At 39.8% G+C, this 16,869-nt stretch overlaps 1 protein-coding gene across 4 annotated transcripts in view; it reads right to left on the bottom strand.

The window, feature by feature from the left end:
- CNOT2 (CCR4-NOT transcription complex subunit 2) overlaps positions 1 to 16,869 on the bottom strand; it is a 56,570-nt gene that overhangs the window by 28,647 nt on the left and 11,054 nt on the right. The window lies entirely within an intron of this gene.

The raw sequence follows: 16,869 nt of genomic DNA, 5'->3' as shown, positions 1-16,869 counted from the left end.
GAAATATTGCCAGTTAATATGGGCATCAGTGTTAGCAACTAAGATATGAAAGCTAGGAACTAAATGGCACCTTAAACCTAGGTTATAGGTGCCACAAAGTACTGTCTAGGCACACTTTTTTATAACAAGAATGCAAAGTCGAAAATGAATAAACTGCAGCCTGCTCCTCAAAAACTGGTAAAATCACATAGTCCAGTCCTCATCTGAAGGCTGCAAAAAAATATATTAAAAAAATACTTCCCCTGCCCACCCCCCTAATATTCTTATGAGGGTCCCTTCTTCAGTCTTCAGAATGGCTGGCAGTGGGGAGGCAGAAAAAGGTTCCTTCCAGCAGTGGCAGTTTTAATCTGAAATCTTAGATGCAGTACTGAGCCCAGACCTCAGAAGCTGCTCGCATTAATGAAATTCCCTGTTGCAAAATGCGCCTAGAACAATGAATTTGTCTCATCTTAGTATGTTCAGAAGTGTTAAGTTAGAACTAGAATTAATGGGAGGAGGAGAGAAAGACTGGGAAAACGAAGAAAAAGTGAGAGGAAGTGGAATATACAAGAAACCAAGAAAGGAGAGGAAGGAAGTCCATCAATGATTGTATTTTTTAATGTAATATATTATGTAATATGTACCGTATTTTTCGCTCTATAACACGCACCCGACCATAACACGCATGTAGTTTATAGAGGAGGAAAATCCGTAGGCATGCCACCCGTAGGCATGCCCTCCATAACACACACAGACATTTCCCCTTACTTTTTAGGAGGAAAAAAGTGAGTGTTATGGTGCAAAAAATACAGTAATTCTTTTTCCTTTTCTTTTTTACTTTCAGGTTTTTTTCTTCTGTTGAAATGAATCAGAAACACAACAACAACAACAACAACAACAAATGTCTAATCTCCTTTTAAAGCCATCCAAGTTGGTCACCATCACTACCTCCCATGGAAGCAAATTCCATGGCATAGTTTAACTATGCGCTGTGTGGAGTAGTACTTTCTTTCGTCTCCTTCACACAGCACATAAAAAGACAGTGGAACTCATTCCCACAGTAGTCACTTCTGTTTATAAATCAACTAAAAGGCACGCAGATACTGTCAAGTTGCTTTTTGTGAACTGGAAAGTACTACGTTGATATAGATGTAAATGTTACTGAAACACATTAAAATGTTATGCAGTATTTTACAGTTATAATTTAGTTTCCCACTGGTTGTTTTTTTCCTTTGCCTCCCTAAATTTTGAAGACTGTGGATACAGAAGAGTGTTCCATGACCGCTTGTTTGCCTCACGAGCTTCTCCTCGATAGGGCCAGTCCATAAGAATAAAATGTTAAGGTGAAATGTACTCTTAATGCAACAATTCAAGGGAATTACTACTTTCTCTAGCACATGAAAAGAACTCTGACTCAGTACAGTTGCTAAAGGGCTGAGCCTTCCTTTATGATAAGCAAGTGACCCAGATTCACTTCCTTTAATCTGTCCTTCTCTAACAGCATACAGAGGGCATAACACATCATAGGCAGCCCAGGAATATGGATCTTAACAGGATACAGAGAGAAGCCACAAACAATGTGTAAAATTTAACTGAAAAAAGGGCACGCTTTGATGCTATGCATGCATCTTCACTTAGACGGATGCCCCATTAAATTCAAAGGGCCTTATTCTCTGTTAAGTGCGCATAGGGATTGAGGCCTCAATAGCAGTTACTTTATACACTAAAGTGTATAAGCTTTAAACTAAAAAAGTTGTTAAGCTGCAGTCTTTCATTTCAAGCCGCTTGTGCAGAACTGGTCAAGGGTGCTAAAGGAGTTTCATCAATGTAGCTATCCTAAAAACCAAGAGCAGCTCCATCCTCAGTCCCCTTCTTCTTGCAATACAGTCATACCTCGGGTTGAAGTAGCTTCAGCATAAGTGTTTTCGGGTTGCATGCTGCGGCGACCCAGAAGTAACATCGAGCGCGTTACTTCTGGGTTTCGCTGCTCGCGCATGCGCAGATGGTCAAAATGATGTCACACACATACGCAGAAGCGGTGAATCGCGACCCGTGCACGCACAGATGCGGGTTACGTTCGCTTCTGGATGCGAGCAGGGCTCTGGAACAGATCCCGTTCGCATCCAGAGGTACCAGCTCCATATATAGCCCCAGTCCAATACTACAAAAATAAGATATACAAAAAAGGGCGGGGGGAGAATTCAAACCATCTCTTACATTTAAGAACTCTTTGTTCTTTCTATGGCTACTGCAGAGACAAAAACTGCCATTCATTATATGGCTTCCTTAACCCCACTGTTTAAGGACAGGAAACGAGAAGTGGGATCGTTCATTAATTTAGCAGCACCCGCATTTCCAAGGGGAAGGAGAAAGAGTGAGACATTGGCACCGCACGGATTTGCCCCCACATCATTTTTTCCCACCATACCCATGCAGGAGGTAACTGCTGGGAATGATGAGCTATGACATTCAGAGCAGCCAGCTACAGAAAGAATGACAAGCAAACCATGGATTGCAAACTACAGATTGTGCCCAAGCCAGATAAAAACTAATGAAATAAGGAAACAAAAGACTTGACTCCATTACAGTTTAATGACTGCATTTTCAATTAATTAGAAACTTTTATTATTGAAGACTGTTTTTATGTTGTACCGTTTGTAAACGGCCTTTTAAGACCGCATACTGAGATAAAGAATAAATTATAGAGAAATATTACAGTAACTCAAGTTTATTTTTAAAACCTCTCTTTAGCTTGATAGTACATCTCTCAAAAAAAGTCAAAAGGTACACAAACCACACTACAAAATACAGCAAAGCTATAACGTTACATAAGTTGTGTTCTATCATTGCTTAGTTTCTCTAATGAGTTCTGGTAACTATTAAAACTGAGCCACCTACACAACAGACAGCGGTTCCATCACTTATTTCTTATCATTTTCCCACACCCAGGAATTATAGATGGTGTATATTTGCATTTATAAACACAGATTATGCTATAAAATGGGGATATTAAAATATAGCAAAACAAGTATTAGAAATTGAGATATGAAAACTAGGAGCTAAATCGCACCTTAAACAGAGGTTATGGGCACAACAATGTAATGTCTAGTCTCGCTTTTTCATAACAAGAATACACAACTGAAAATGAATGAACTGCAGCTAAAATATTATGTTCATTTTCCACATAGTCTAGTCCTGCCCCTGCCCACTCCCCTAATATTCCTAACAGAATCTCTTCTCCAGTCTTCAAAGAGTAGCAGCTGGAAGTGGGAAGGCAGAAAAATGTCCTCCTTTCCTACCACTCTGCAGTTTTAATCTGAAATCTTAGGTGCAGTACTGTACCCAGAGCTCAGAAGCTGCTTGCACTAATGAAATTCCCTGTCACAAAGTGCACCTAAAACAATGGGAGTTTCGAACACTGAGCAAAACACTGCCGAGCATGGCTACCGAGGAAATTTTTATTCTGAAACCCAGGAATTTGAAAGATTTTAATCCCAGTGCAGGGCTCAAAGAAGAAAGTGAAATATTTTTCCAACGCTGGAAATACAAAACTGAGCAATATGAAAATACAATTCAGAGTTCGGCTTTAGTCGAAATGCTTTAAGGAATTACGTATAAATAAGTTTTAAGTTTTAAGCTTTAGGGCTTTTTATGGTAAGATAAGGTTAAAATAAATTAAGGTAAATTAATGACAGAATATAGTGAAAGATGGAAAGGGTTTGCTGAGATAATTAATAACTAGAATACAAAAAAGGGAGGCGTGAGGAGGTCGATGAAACAAGTTAATGAAAGATAAAGATTTGGGAATATCGGATTTAGTTTTTAAATTTTTTTGTCTGCTTTTGTTTTTGGTTTTGTTGTAGTGTGTGTTTTGTTTTTTCCTTTTTACTTTTTATTGACTTATATTGTTGAATTCCTTTTTTATTCTGTTTTTTATTTTTTTTGATGTATTGTAACTTTTATTGTCTCTTTTTTGCTTTTTTGTAATTGTTAAACTTTTAATAAATATCATTTTTTAAAAAAAAAATACAATTCAGAGTTCAATGACAACATCTTTTCCTATCTTTAAACTCTGGATATCTCGTGTCCCCCATCCATCAGGAATGAAATAATCTCTATATTCAAGACCATAGCCTTCTCTCAGCAAAATTACCTATGTGATCTAACATTAGCTTTTGTTTTTGTGAACCAACTGTCTTTTAAATTGCTCCCTACTGGATCCAGCATCCTGCATCCCATTTCCCACAGTTGCCAGGCAGATGCTTTTGGCAAACTCCCAAGCAGGACATAAAGACCACAGTCCTCTCAATTAACACAGAAGAATGCACTAATGGATGGGGATAGGATGATAAGGCACCATTTTTAGCCAGCTAGGAAAAGCCTGGGCCATGAGCTTACACAGCTCCAACTCTTGTCTCTCTCTACTTCCATGCACGCAGGGGTGAAAGAGTTGAAACTAGTATGGACATGCCACATACAGAAATGAAGCACTGCTCAACACAAGAAGATGCCTGAAGTCTCTCACATATAACTAAACACTTGAATGAACACATACAATTTTTGTACACAACATCAGGCTTTTTTTAGAAAAGTTGTTGAGTTTTGTTGAGCCCCCACTCAATGAAGCTTTTGAGCGTTTTTTTATATAATGAAAATCACCAAAAAAAATCAACACTTCCGATATAGACTGCCATATACCCGGGGTTTTAATCAGCCATAGGAAATTCTGCCTGGACGAATTTCAACGGACTGGCTGTTTTTGACGGACGGATCCCAGATATGTCCAGGAAATTCCGGACGTATGGCAGCCCTATGTGGCTTATACTGAGCAAAGGACAGCAGGGGCACCCTGCCACGCTCCACCCCCTCCAGCGCATCACTTTCCCCCTTCCAAGATTATAGGACACTCCTTGTTTCAGAACGTGACCACCCAACACATGGAGGGCAGAAAAGAATAAAAAAGTGTTGCACTGGAGTGGGATGGAGTTTGGCAGCATGCCCCTCCTCTTCCTTGCACAATGACAAAAACCTGAAATACAGTGGTACCTCGGGTTAAGTCCTTAATTCGTTCCGGAGGTCCATTCTTAACCTGAAACTGTTCTTAATCTGAAGCACCACTTTAGCTAATGGGGCCTCCCGCTGCTGCCACACCGCTGCTGAACGATTTCTGCTCTCATCCTGAAGCAAAGTTCTTAACCTGAAACACTATTTCTGGGTTAGCGGAGTCTGTAACCTGAAGCGGCTGTAACCCGAGGTACCACTGTATACAATGTTTGCAGAAATCTATGCAACTTGTTCACGTACAAACCCCCTTAAAAAAAATAAAGTATTTAGACCCAGAATACAATATGACAAAACATTCCATGCTAGAGATGGTATTTGAATGTGTTATTTTGACAACTTTTTATTATGTTAGGCTGCATCAAGTGGAAGTGGAAGGATCAGACAATTATTTCATTTATTTGAAAATGAACTTTTCACACCCAGGTAACTTTTCTGAATTGGCTTTTCACATCCAGGATAGCAACAAGAGGAAATCAATTACATTCCAGAGGAAGGCATTTACTCCTACCTGGGCAGGTTAGAATAGGCGAACCAAATCAAATAAATGAAATAAAGAAAGGAGTAATATTTACTCAACTCACATGCAGCACATATGAAAAACAATATTCAATATTTTCATTTTTTAATTTTCCACCCTGAGATGACCCAAGGTGGCTTAAGTATGTTGCAAAGCCATTGGTTACAATAGGTGATCCGTGAGAAAGAATTTTAACACGGATTTCTGATCAGCTTTTGGAATAGCTAAACTCATTTGAAAAGCTGCCTATGTGGCTAGAATCAGCAAGCAAGCTTAAAATAATCAGCCTAGAAGGAGTATTTGTGGCTTGCCATTGCCTTTGCTGTCAACTTGCCACTCAGGGGGCCAATGGGAAGACAAACTAGAGAAAATTGTATTGTTATTCTGACACAATTAATAATGTAATGTAATGTAGCAATCCCAATAGAACATTAGGACGTCAAAATGTGTTAAATTATAAAAAGGGGTGAATGGGAAACTGCTTTCCGGATTTCTCTCCCATTACTACAAAATCTGGATGAATCAATTTGTGCTGATACTAAATTAAATACAAATAATATAGCAGATTTCAGAATAAACATTTTAACTGATGCTGCAGCAAAGTTATGAAACAATTTCTACCGTGGCTCCCTACAGCAATAAAAGAAATGAAGTACAACTAACAGTCAATTCAAATTCTGATGAAAATAGAATTTTAGGACTGCCACTTAAGAACAGAATAGTCTGCATCAACAACAATTTTGTCTAGTTCATTAACAAGAGATATTATTTCCTTGTTAAACATGCCAAAGATTCATCCTAACACTGCTTTTTAAATTCATTTTTTGCATGACTGTCTTATCATATGTACATTCCCCAAAGAGAGAAACCTACAGAAGACTTTTAAGGTGGTAGCCTCCTACACTTGAAAGAAGCCTCTCACTGCCTTTGAGGGTCTTCAAAACACAGCACAAAGTGAGTTCTTCACTTACCGTACCTTTGCAGGCAGAAACACCTGCAAATCCCAGTGCAAGTTCAGAAGTGAACCTGAGCTCCCCTCAAAGTCATCTGTGAATGCCAGAGGATATGGGCTGTGGCAGGGTACACAATGTTAGTTATGGCCCCCTTCACTTTTTTCCCTAAACTAAAAAAACAAAACCCAAATGCTGTAGCTCTTTCCTTAGAGGATAGTTGCTCCACACACACACACCCCAATAATTCTGGTGGTCCTTTTCTAGCTCTGTATTATTCTTTTCAAGATGCAGCAACTAGACCTATTTACAGTACTCCAACTTTGGGTGCACCATATATTTTTATAAAGGAATTGCAATATTGGCAGTTTTACAGTGGTGCCTCGCAAGACGAAAAGAATTCGTTCTGTGATTCTCTTCGTCTAGCGGTTTTTTTTTGTCTTCCGAAGCAAGCCCATTGAAGGATTAGCGGATTAGAGCTATTAGCGGCTTTTAGAGGCTTTTAGCGGCTTATCTGCTGATCGGATCAGCTGATAAGTGGCTTAGCGGCTTAGAAAAAGGGGGGAGGGGGGAAAAACCAGCAGGAACTCGCAAGACATTGTCATCTTGCGAAGCAAGCCCATAGGAGATTCGTTTTGCGAAGCACCTCCAAAACGGAAAACTCTTTCGTCTAGCGAGTTTTCCGTCTTGTGAGGCATTCGTCTTGCGGGGCAGCACTGTATTTTCCACCCCTTTCCTAATGATCCTCAGCCATAGACTTTGTCCTTTTCACAAATGCTGAAAAAGAGGGCCAACTGTTTCCTTGAGCTATCTATGACAAGATCAGGATCCCTTTCACTGTGAGTGAAAGCCCCAACACTTACACTTTACACTTATTTGACTGAACCACAATTACCATTTAAATACCAATTCACCCAGTTTAGAGTGAACCTTTTGGAATGCCTTGAAATCCCTTTTATTTTATCACCCCAAATGACTTGGTGTCACCAGCAAAGCAGGTAATTTATCAACAAGTTAAAGGGGTCCCAATACAAATCCTTGAGGACATCACTTTTTACATCTCTCCATTGTGATAATTGTCCATTTCTCCTTCCTCTCTGCTTGCTGTTCTTTGGCCATTTGTCAAACCCTAAAGAGGCCTGTTAAAATAATTTTCACCCCACTTTATATATTGTATTAATCTCACGTAGATCATTTATATATAAGATCAAAGCAAGGATGCATATACAGAAAGGATCCAGGCATTTCCACGAAAAGGCACATTCACTATAGAGTACTAATATTCAAAAGAAATACTGTTAACTCAGTGATGTGTTCACTGAACACCTGGCGTTTCTACCAGTGGCTTCTCAAATTACAATTAAACAAGCTATATTGTGTCCGTTCCTTTTGACTACAACATAATGGGTCACAGAAGGTACAGTAGACATGTGAGGAAATAGATGTGGCAATAGATTCAATGAAACAGTGTCACCTTTCCTTCCCCCTCTGTCTCCACTGAGATATATTAATAAAAGTATGAGATTTCTATTAATAAGGCCACAAAAGTTGCTGGCCTTCAAAAAAAGGTCTGCCAGCTCTCAGCAGGCTGAGAACTCTGTCCTGCAGCCTAATCCATTTGAATGCCGGACACAGAGGAGGGGACTTCTCCAGCTCACTACTTTCTGAGCTGAGCATGAAGAAGGGACCAGGCACTTCTTCCCTCCTCCACCAGCCTGCTCACTCAGCTGAATGGATTCCTGGTTACCTATGGCTTCCAAGTTAGTGATTAAAGACAAGTCTGAGCTAGTGGACTGCAAAGTTATAAAGCAAAACAAGCTCTAGGAGGGATTCTCTCTAAAATAAAATGAAAAGGGAGCACTGAATGCTAGCGAGCAGTGCATTCTGAGCTACGATAGAACCCTATGTTATAGGGGACAGAAATCACATTACAGTGGTACCTCGGGTTACATATGCTTCAGGTTACATACGCTTCAGGTTACAGACTCCGCTAAGCCAGAAATAGCGCTTCATGTTAAGAACTTTGCTTCAGGATGAAAACAGAAATCATGCTCCGGCGGCGCGGCAGCAGCAGGAGGCCCCATTATTAGCTAAAGTGGTGCTTCAGGTTAAGAACAGTTTCAGGTTAAGTACAGACCTCCGGAACGAATTAAGTACTTAACCCGAGGTACCACTGTATTAACCAGTCAGGAAAACAGTTCATCTGGTTAGTACAGATGTTGGTTGATGACAGACACCTCCATCTTCAGCTTTCTTAAGCAGGTCAGCAGAAAAGCTTATTTATTGCATTTATCTCCTACCTATTGCTCTAAGGACATTGTTCACACACACCCTCATCAGTTAATGCCTACGACGACCCTGCAAGGCAGGTGAAGATGTTGCGATCAACTCCTAGGTCACCTTGTGAGCTTCATGACTGAATAGGGATTTGAACCCTAATCTCCCAGGTCCTAGTCCAACACTCCAACCACTAAACCACCCTGGCTTCCTACTGTCCTTCTGCTATGGGGCAGTTCTATAAATTGAATTGGTTAATCAATACGGGGAAAGCAAAATGTACCTTAGAGAAGGATCTGAAATCTTTTCCTTGAAGCTTGGATATATTTTATTCTGGAAGTTGTCAACTGCTGTGAGATTTAAAATATGAAGCGGCATAGAAATAAAAATGAAAATAAATTGTATGGGGGGGATGGTGCCTAGACATTACATGACGGTGACAGTAACCGAGGTTTAAGCTGGCATTTGGTGATTAGCTTACACATTTGAGTTTCTAAGACTGATAGAAACATGGGAAGCTGCCTTCCACCATATGAGATCACTGTCCCATCCAGCCCAGTATTGTCTATGCCTGGTTTTAGGCAGGAATCTTTAGTAGCCCTATTTGGAGAAGCTGGGGGTTGAATCTGCATCATTTTGCATGCAAACCTGATGCTCTACCATTGAACCCTGCCCAAAGTTCAAAGAAATCAGCATCTGAAGACACACTTAAATCCTGGTTTCCCTGAACAAACCAGTTAGAATTAATTGTCGCTTGCAAAGTTCAGACATAATGGGAAGCTGCAGGTTATTTGAAACAGAAAGTGGAAGCTCTTTATCTCTACGCTCACATGCAAAGAAAGGGAAATGGGAAGGGAGAAAAGCTGAGGCTTACCAAAGTTTATTCTCATAATCCAAAATCATTGCTTACTATTGTATGAGCTATTTGGTAAACCTCACTGATAAGCAATTGCCCTCAACATGTTTGCTTTTCCAAAGATACTCAATAAAGCTACTTACTTGGCATAGTTTTTATGTATCTTAAGATGCTTTTTTCTTGCTTCTTGCCCCTTGAGGGGCCCACATAAGCTCAAACCAAATAGCAAGGTAGCCCCTGCCTGCAGACTCACAATCATTCTAAAACATGTGACACAAAAGGAAAAAGTGATGAGGAGGAAAGAGGAAAAACAAGCTAACTTGGGTACAAATAGTTTTTCATAGTTCTTCTAATGATCAACTGAAATCGGAGTTCAGGGAGAGAAGCTAATGGAGTGCCTCTCCTTTCCATCACTTCCTCTGCTGCAAGCAGATTTGTCCTCATCAATGATAAAATACTTTGCACTGTTCTGCTAAGAAGTTGAGAGTTGTACCACAAAGCCTGCAGTCCTATACCTAATTATTTAATAGCAAGCTCAAATGAACTCCACAAGTTTTACTTCTGAGTAGACATTTACCAGACTGCAAAATCGATTGAATGGGAAACACATTTTAGCTTTCAGCATATATCTATTTTCTGATGACACTATCTATGTTCATGTAAACAGTTACTTCAGTCTAAAGAATGAACTGTAGGGTTTAATATTAACTTCAATATTATTCACTTAGAAAAGATGGGCAATAAGTCCTTAACTTCTGTCCCAAGGATGAGTGATTACTCAATAGTAAGCCTAGTTGTGTTAAGTGGGACGTGCTTCCAGATAGTGGGACCAGATTCCAGCATCAGTTATGCTACTGTGAACAATATCTCAGATTTTAGCAGGATAGTTGATCCAGTAGAAGTTTTCATTGATGGAAAGGAGGTGATTTCACTTTCCTATGCAGTGCCCTTTGTTCTCTAAATCTGCTCCAGAGGCTTGGATGACTTTTTCGAACAGTGCGATACACAGCAGTTTTCAGAAAATGGATTTATATACCCTCAGCTATACACAGAATGACAGACTAGAATTATAAATTGTAGAGTTGGAAGGACCATGAGGGTCATCTACACCACCATCCTGCAATTCAGGAATCATGAAATACTTTCTTGGAAGTTTTTTTGTTCTTTAATGTCAATATAACTCTTGCAATTCTATTTCAGAAGTTAAGCTATGGCTAAATTATCACCTATATGCGCTTTTTACAGAAATGCAGTGAGTTACTTGGAAGTACTTCTTATCTGTGTTAACTGCAACCAAAAAACAAGCGTCACTTCAAGCTGCGTAATGATGCCATGCAATTTTAACCCTTCAACACTTTTATTTTTTAATGGTAACAATCTGATATTGGGGTCCAAAGATCCCATTAAAGTTCTAGCTAGAAATAAAGGTTATAACTGATTTCCTTATGAGAGTGTTAATGCTTACGTCCAGAAAAGCCCAACTAGGAGTAGGATTAGTCCCAAAGGGCAGAAGAGAGGAAAAATTTTCAGCCCAAGTGCCTTCATAGCAACCTTCTGAGAGTCACATGCAAGTGGTAGGCGGAGCCAGGGGCAAAAGTGGACAGAGCAATAAAAGTAAAATTTACCTCCGTAGAGTAAGTTAGTTTCTATATACGCTCACATACACTTCTCTATCCTCCATCCAGGCAAGCAACAGGCAGCAACAAGAGTTCAAGGAAGCATTCCAACTAGGCAAAAACATTCAAGGGGTGTGTGAAGCATGGCTGTTGAGAGATGTGCATGGGAAGTGAGGGTGTGTTTCCTAGGGAAGAGTTCCAAGCACGGGGAGGCCTGAGATTCAACACCACAGACTCCTGCAATGCTTTGTATTGGGGTTTCTCTGTTTTCTGATACAGGACTGTACAGATCTAATTCCCTCCACCACCAGCAGCCCCCCAAAAACCCTCCAGTATCCGTTAAGTGGTATTACAAAAAAAGGGGGAATTTATTCTACAGCTGGAATGCTGTTGTTTTCTCTATCCTATTTTGAGAAGTTGATGGGAATAGAACAGACCCCAGTTACCTTTGGCATTTCAGAGCTTCCCTTTCCCATTCGTTTCAAAAGCAGTAAAGCAGCTTAGTAAGTTAATGTAAATTATAAGAAATTGTAAATGGCGGTGGGAGGTGAAACACCGCAGGACAATTGGTCCCACAATTGTGAAGAGAACGTGGAATATATGATGGTTCATGTTTGCTCAAAAGTATTTCCAAAAGCCGCTGGAGTGCACAGCAACACCAGTAAGGTAGCTAGGGTTCATTACAACCCACACTAAGGTAAGAGGTTTAAGAGTTATTTATCGTTGTAATTAACAATAATTTTGTTCTTTGCTTTTCATTGTTAAAATTTAATTAAAAATTGTTAATAAAAAAGTAGAGCTTATTTGTCATAATCTGGCACACACTTAACTCAAACTTGTCTTATCAGTGGAACTTAATGAGTGTAGCAGTGCTATTTGAAAGCCATTTTAAAATACGTATTTTTGAAAGATTAATTATAATTAAATTATTTTGTAGTTTTCAAGTTTAAGTCACTGCCTACAATTATAACACTAGTTTACCTTCAGATATTTCAAAGTGTTTTCAAGAGTTTTGGGTATTTTCCTTAGAAATATTAACAATCATGAAACACTGCAGCTAAACAATATGTGCACTTATGACAATTAAAGTAAAATGGGGTTTCAAAAACATGCAACTGTTTTAAACTGATGGGGCTAACTGATTCCATTTTGAATAGATGTCTGGAACAAGACAATGGAAAAAAGAGAAATGTCCCTACTGTCCACACAACAAAGAATTAAAATGTAATTTACTTTCCTAATAAAGTAAATAGAAGACAGCAATACAGAAAATTCAACCTAGGAGAAATTCTTCTCCAAGCCATCCTGTCAACAGGAGTTTTGCAGAAGCTAATTACCAGTAATTAATCTTTGTCTCTTAACATTTAGAAATAAGGGAAACCCTTGCCAATAGTAAACAGAAGACAACTTTTTAAAAACAACATTTTATTTGATATGTATCTCAAGTTATGGACACTTTTCAAATTTGTGTGTATTTTTATAAACAAAACTATAAGCATACATTTTAGAAAGATAACTTTCCAATAAAGCTAGACCTTTCAAAAAGGAAGCCAACTTCAATACACGTACCTAAATTTATCAGCACTTCCAGTATAAAATCTACTTCTGTGTTTTTAAGTGGTTACCTCCCAGTTTCAATTTCTATAATCTCACGGACATTCGAGTGCCGCCTCATTCTCATCCAAACCAATTTTCTGGAGAGCCAACTTTTAACCTCCAAACTAACCAAACTTTTTTTAAAAAAACAAAAACATTAGTGCTGATACACAAGTGCAGCAGGATTAATATCTTATGAATTTCTCTTGCTGTCAGAAGGTGTTAGATATATTCTGTTAGTATCTAAACTCCTTACTTCCTCCTAGATGAATGAGAATGGAACAGTATCACTGTAATGGGGAAAAATATGAATGACTTCAGAAGACGAGATAGAATACATACAGACATCATCTTAGATTCCAAAGAATATAGAAACTATATTTGTGATATTCCATGAAGCAGTTCTACATTACCGTAGTTCTACATTCTATTTTTTATATATATTTTAAAAACTTTGTGTCATTTCAGTGATCTACACAATAGCCCAGAGACCAAGTACCGGTACTCAATGTTGTACTTCTAGCTATCTTTTAAGACAATTGCAATATAGAGAGAATACCCGAAGAGCCAAAGGTTTCTTAAAACTTTGTTCTAAAGATGGAAACTCCTTATCTATTTCAACTTTTAAAATTTAACCTTAAAGCAGTCTGCCTCTTTTTAGCAGTGCAAACAGCTGCAATAGATATATCAAAGAGTGGAAAGATGTTGAACAGAAGCAAGGGAAGAAAATCAGCTTCCATGCCGAAAAGCAATGATCTGGCACAAAAAACCAGGAAGTCGGTTGCATGAACTCTGTAAGACCATCCTCTCTCTTCCTGCAGTGTGGTTGGGAGCAGACTTCTTACAACATTGTTTTGAAAAACAATAACAACAGGAGTGATTTTAACATACAGTTGTGACACAAGACCATCTATTCCACTCCACTCTAGGCATCCTCAACTTTGGAGACTAGAATGTGGCTCAGGGATAAATTTTTAATGGATGAAGAAAGGGCAAGGAGGAAAACTAAATTTGCTTTATTGACACATTCTAAAAAGAAGCAGCATTCTTGTGAGTTTGGCATTGTCTGCTTCGATGGTAGCTTTGGTGCTCTACTATTGCTAAACTATAAAATAGAAATGCTTTACAGGGGTTCAATAACCGGGTGAGAGCTCCTTCATTAGAATAATTACAAACCTGAGTAAGTTTCATGTTGGTATTCTCTTAGAGGGTCTCAGCCTGGTGTTGGGAAGACTGAAGGTGCTGGTGGTCTATCAAGCCCCCTGTTGCCCAAATGCACCCCTGACTAAGCTGGCCAAAATTGTATCTCGCATGGTGTTGGAGGACTTCAGTATCCATGCAGAAACTGATGTTAGGCCTGCTCAGCACTTTATAGTCTTCATGACAACCATGGGGCTGTCTCAGTCATCAGTCCAACAAAATGAGCAGTGCACACCCTCAATGTAGTCTTTACTCCAAGTGATGAGCAGTGAAACAAAGTTGTGACAGGGCGCAATGCAGTTCCTTGTTCTAGTTGGATCATTACCTGGTGAAGATTAGACTAATTACTGCTATTCCCCCGAAAGGTCATGGGCCTTTTTGAATGGTCTATCCTCAGGGATTGATGGAATGTGAGGGGTTCCTGAATCTGAACTGGGGATCTTTCAGAAGAGAAAGCTGATAATCTTGTCAAAGCTCCAGTTTCACTATGAAATAGTGAGCTGAAATGAGTGATTGACATGATCACCACTAAGTGTCCTCACTGCCGTTGTGGAGCCCCAGTGGCTCTTTTGTATTCTGAAGAGCTTCGTACCATGAAGCAAACTAGATGAAGACTAAAGCGCAAATGCTTCAAGTCTGACTCTGAAGCAGATTGAACGCTTGTCAGTGGGCATAATCTTGTCTACCATGGTGCAGTACAGGCTGCAAAGAAGGCTCATATCACAGCTTGGATTGCTTCTTCTAATAGCAAGCTGGCAAAATTATTTCACAGTCTGGAGGTTACTGACTCCCACTCTAGAGGTGGGAACTTTGGTGCATTCAAGGACCTGCTGTGACCAACTGGCTACACAATTTGAGGATAGGGTTGCTTGACTTCCCAGTGACCTTGACTCTTCAATTATTGTAGTTCCAGATGAAGTATCCAAAACCAGAGTTGGTGGTGTGCTGTGGGATTGGTTTCAGCTTGTACAGGCAACTGATGTGGACAAAGTGCTGGCAGTAATACATCCAACCATATGCCGTCTAACCCTGTCCCCAACTGGCTTATTAAATCTAAGGCTTGACTGCTTAGCTCCAAAGCATGGTTAACACTTCCCATGGTGCAGCCTCTCCTTAAAAACCCCAGCTCTGGACCCCTTGGACTGGAATAATTACAGTGGCACCTCAAGTTACAAGCGCCTCAGGTTACAAACACCACTAACCTGGAAGAGTTACCTCGAGTTGAGAACTTTGCCCCAGGATGAGAACAGAAATCGTGTGCCTCGGGGCAGCAGCAGCAAGAGGCTCCATTAGCGAAAGCATGCCTCTAGTTAAGAACAGTTTAAGGTTAAGAACGTACCTCTGGAATTAATTAAGTTCGTAACTAGAGGTACCACTGTACTAAATATCCCTTCTTGGGGGAGGTGGCAGACAGGATTGTAGTGGGACAGCTGCAGGCATTCTTGGATGACACAAATTCTTTAGATCAGTTCCAATCTGGGTTCAGGCCAAGCCATGGGATTGAGTCTGTCTTGGTCGCCCTGACAGATTACCCTTCCAGAGAGTGGAACAAGGGGAATGTGACCTTACTCCTGCATTGGTACTACATCATTAGATTACTGCAATGCACTCTATGTAGGGCTTCCCTGTGGCAACACTCACAGTTTGGAACCAGTGTTAGAAAGTGAGATATAAAAGCTAGGAGCCAAATTGCTCGAAAAATAAGCCATATTCAAGTTACGGATGTGGATGATTTCCACATTATTATGATGTGGTTAAATGCTTCTTCGTGAGCAATGTGGACTCATGGAACTAGAATGGTGTGTTCAACCTGGAGTAGAATCAGAAGGTGTAGCAAACCTTGCAGCAGAAGGCTGACACTATGATTGTTCTATGCAACTCCATAAGCTGTCCCTTAATGGCACTGGACTTAAAAGGAAGCAGCTGTAAATGTTATCAAGACTAGGAATAGAAGAGGAATAGATTCCAAGGCAGACTCACTTGATCAATCTGGGCTGATCATAAGTGTACATGTAGTTCAGCCTCATTCACCTTATATACAATCAACTACCAAAAGCTTTCAACGTAACTGTAGGGGAAGATATAAAAGTGATCTTGAGCTGTAAACATGAGAGGGGGGATGCTCAGGTGGTGTTTCATACATTTCTTGCTGGTGGTGCAGTCAATATCAATTCAAATGATACAGACACACTCATAATGATGGTCTATGACCTCACTTGAACCGTCAAAAAGCAGATTGGTTCAAGCAGATATTCAACAGGTTCATCAGCATAAGGAAGATCATGCACAAAATTTGAATTCCAGCCTCTCTCAAACGTGTTCTAACAAGTACTGCAAACACACGCTACTTTACAGAGCCTCAAAACAAGTTCTCTTCAGGAAAGTTCTTAGGATTGATATGCTTGACCTATTTTCAACTCTTGGAAATAACAAAACCTTGAATTCTGATACAGAAAGGGATGCTACAACTTTCATCCAACCCATGGTGCACTCTGGAAAGAAGATAACTGTAGACAGTCATGTAAGGCTCTACAATCAGCTTGCCACCAAAACAACTCAGATCATCTGAATCCTTATGGCCGAAGTCTTCAACTTTTTTCAAACCCAGGCTCCACCTTTACCCAGACATCCATCTGAGGATCCATTTCTTAATTTCTTTATCATTTGTAGTAGTGCTGCTGTTGTAACCTACCTTTGATCGGACTATGTCCAGCAATGAGTCCCAACCCACCAGCTGAATACTACATGTCTAAACTGTCTGATCAAAGGAGAAATTTTTGCTGCATATGATTTGAGCCGTCTGAAACAAAACAA

This window comes from Podarcis vaucheri, assembly GCF_965113315.1.
Source record: "Podarcis vaucheri genome assembly, chromosome: 10".
Taxonomy (NCBI): domain Eukaryota; kingdom Metazoa; phylum Chordata; class Lepidosauria; order Squamata; family Lacertidae; genus Podarcis; species Podarcis vaucheri.
The sequence above is the reverse complement of the archived record's forward strand: the minus strand, read 5'-3'. Positions and strand labels throughout refer to the sequence as shown.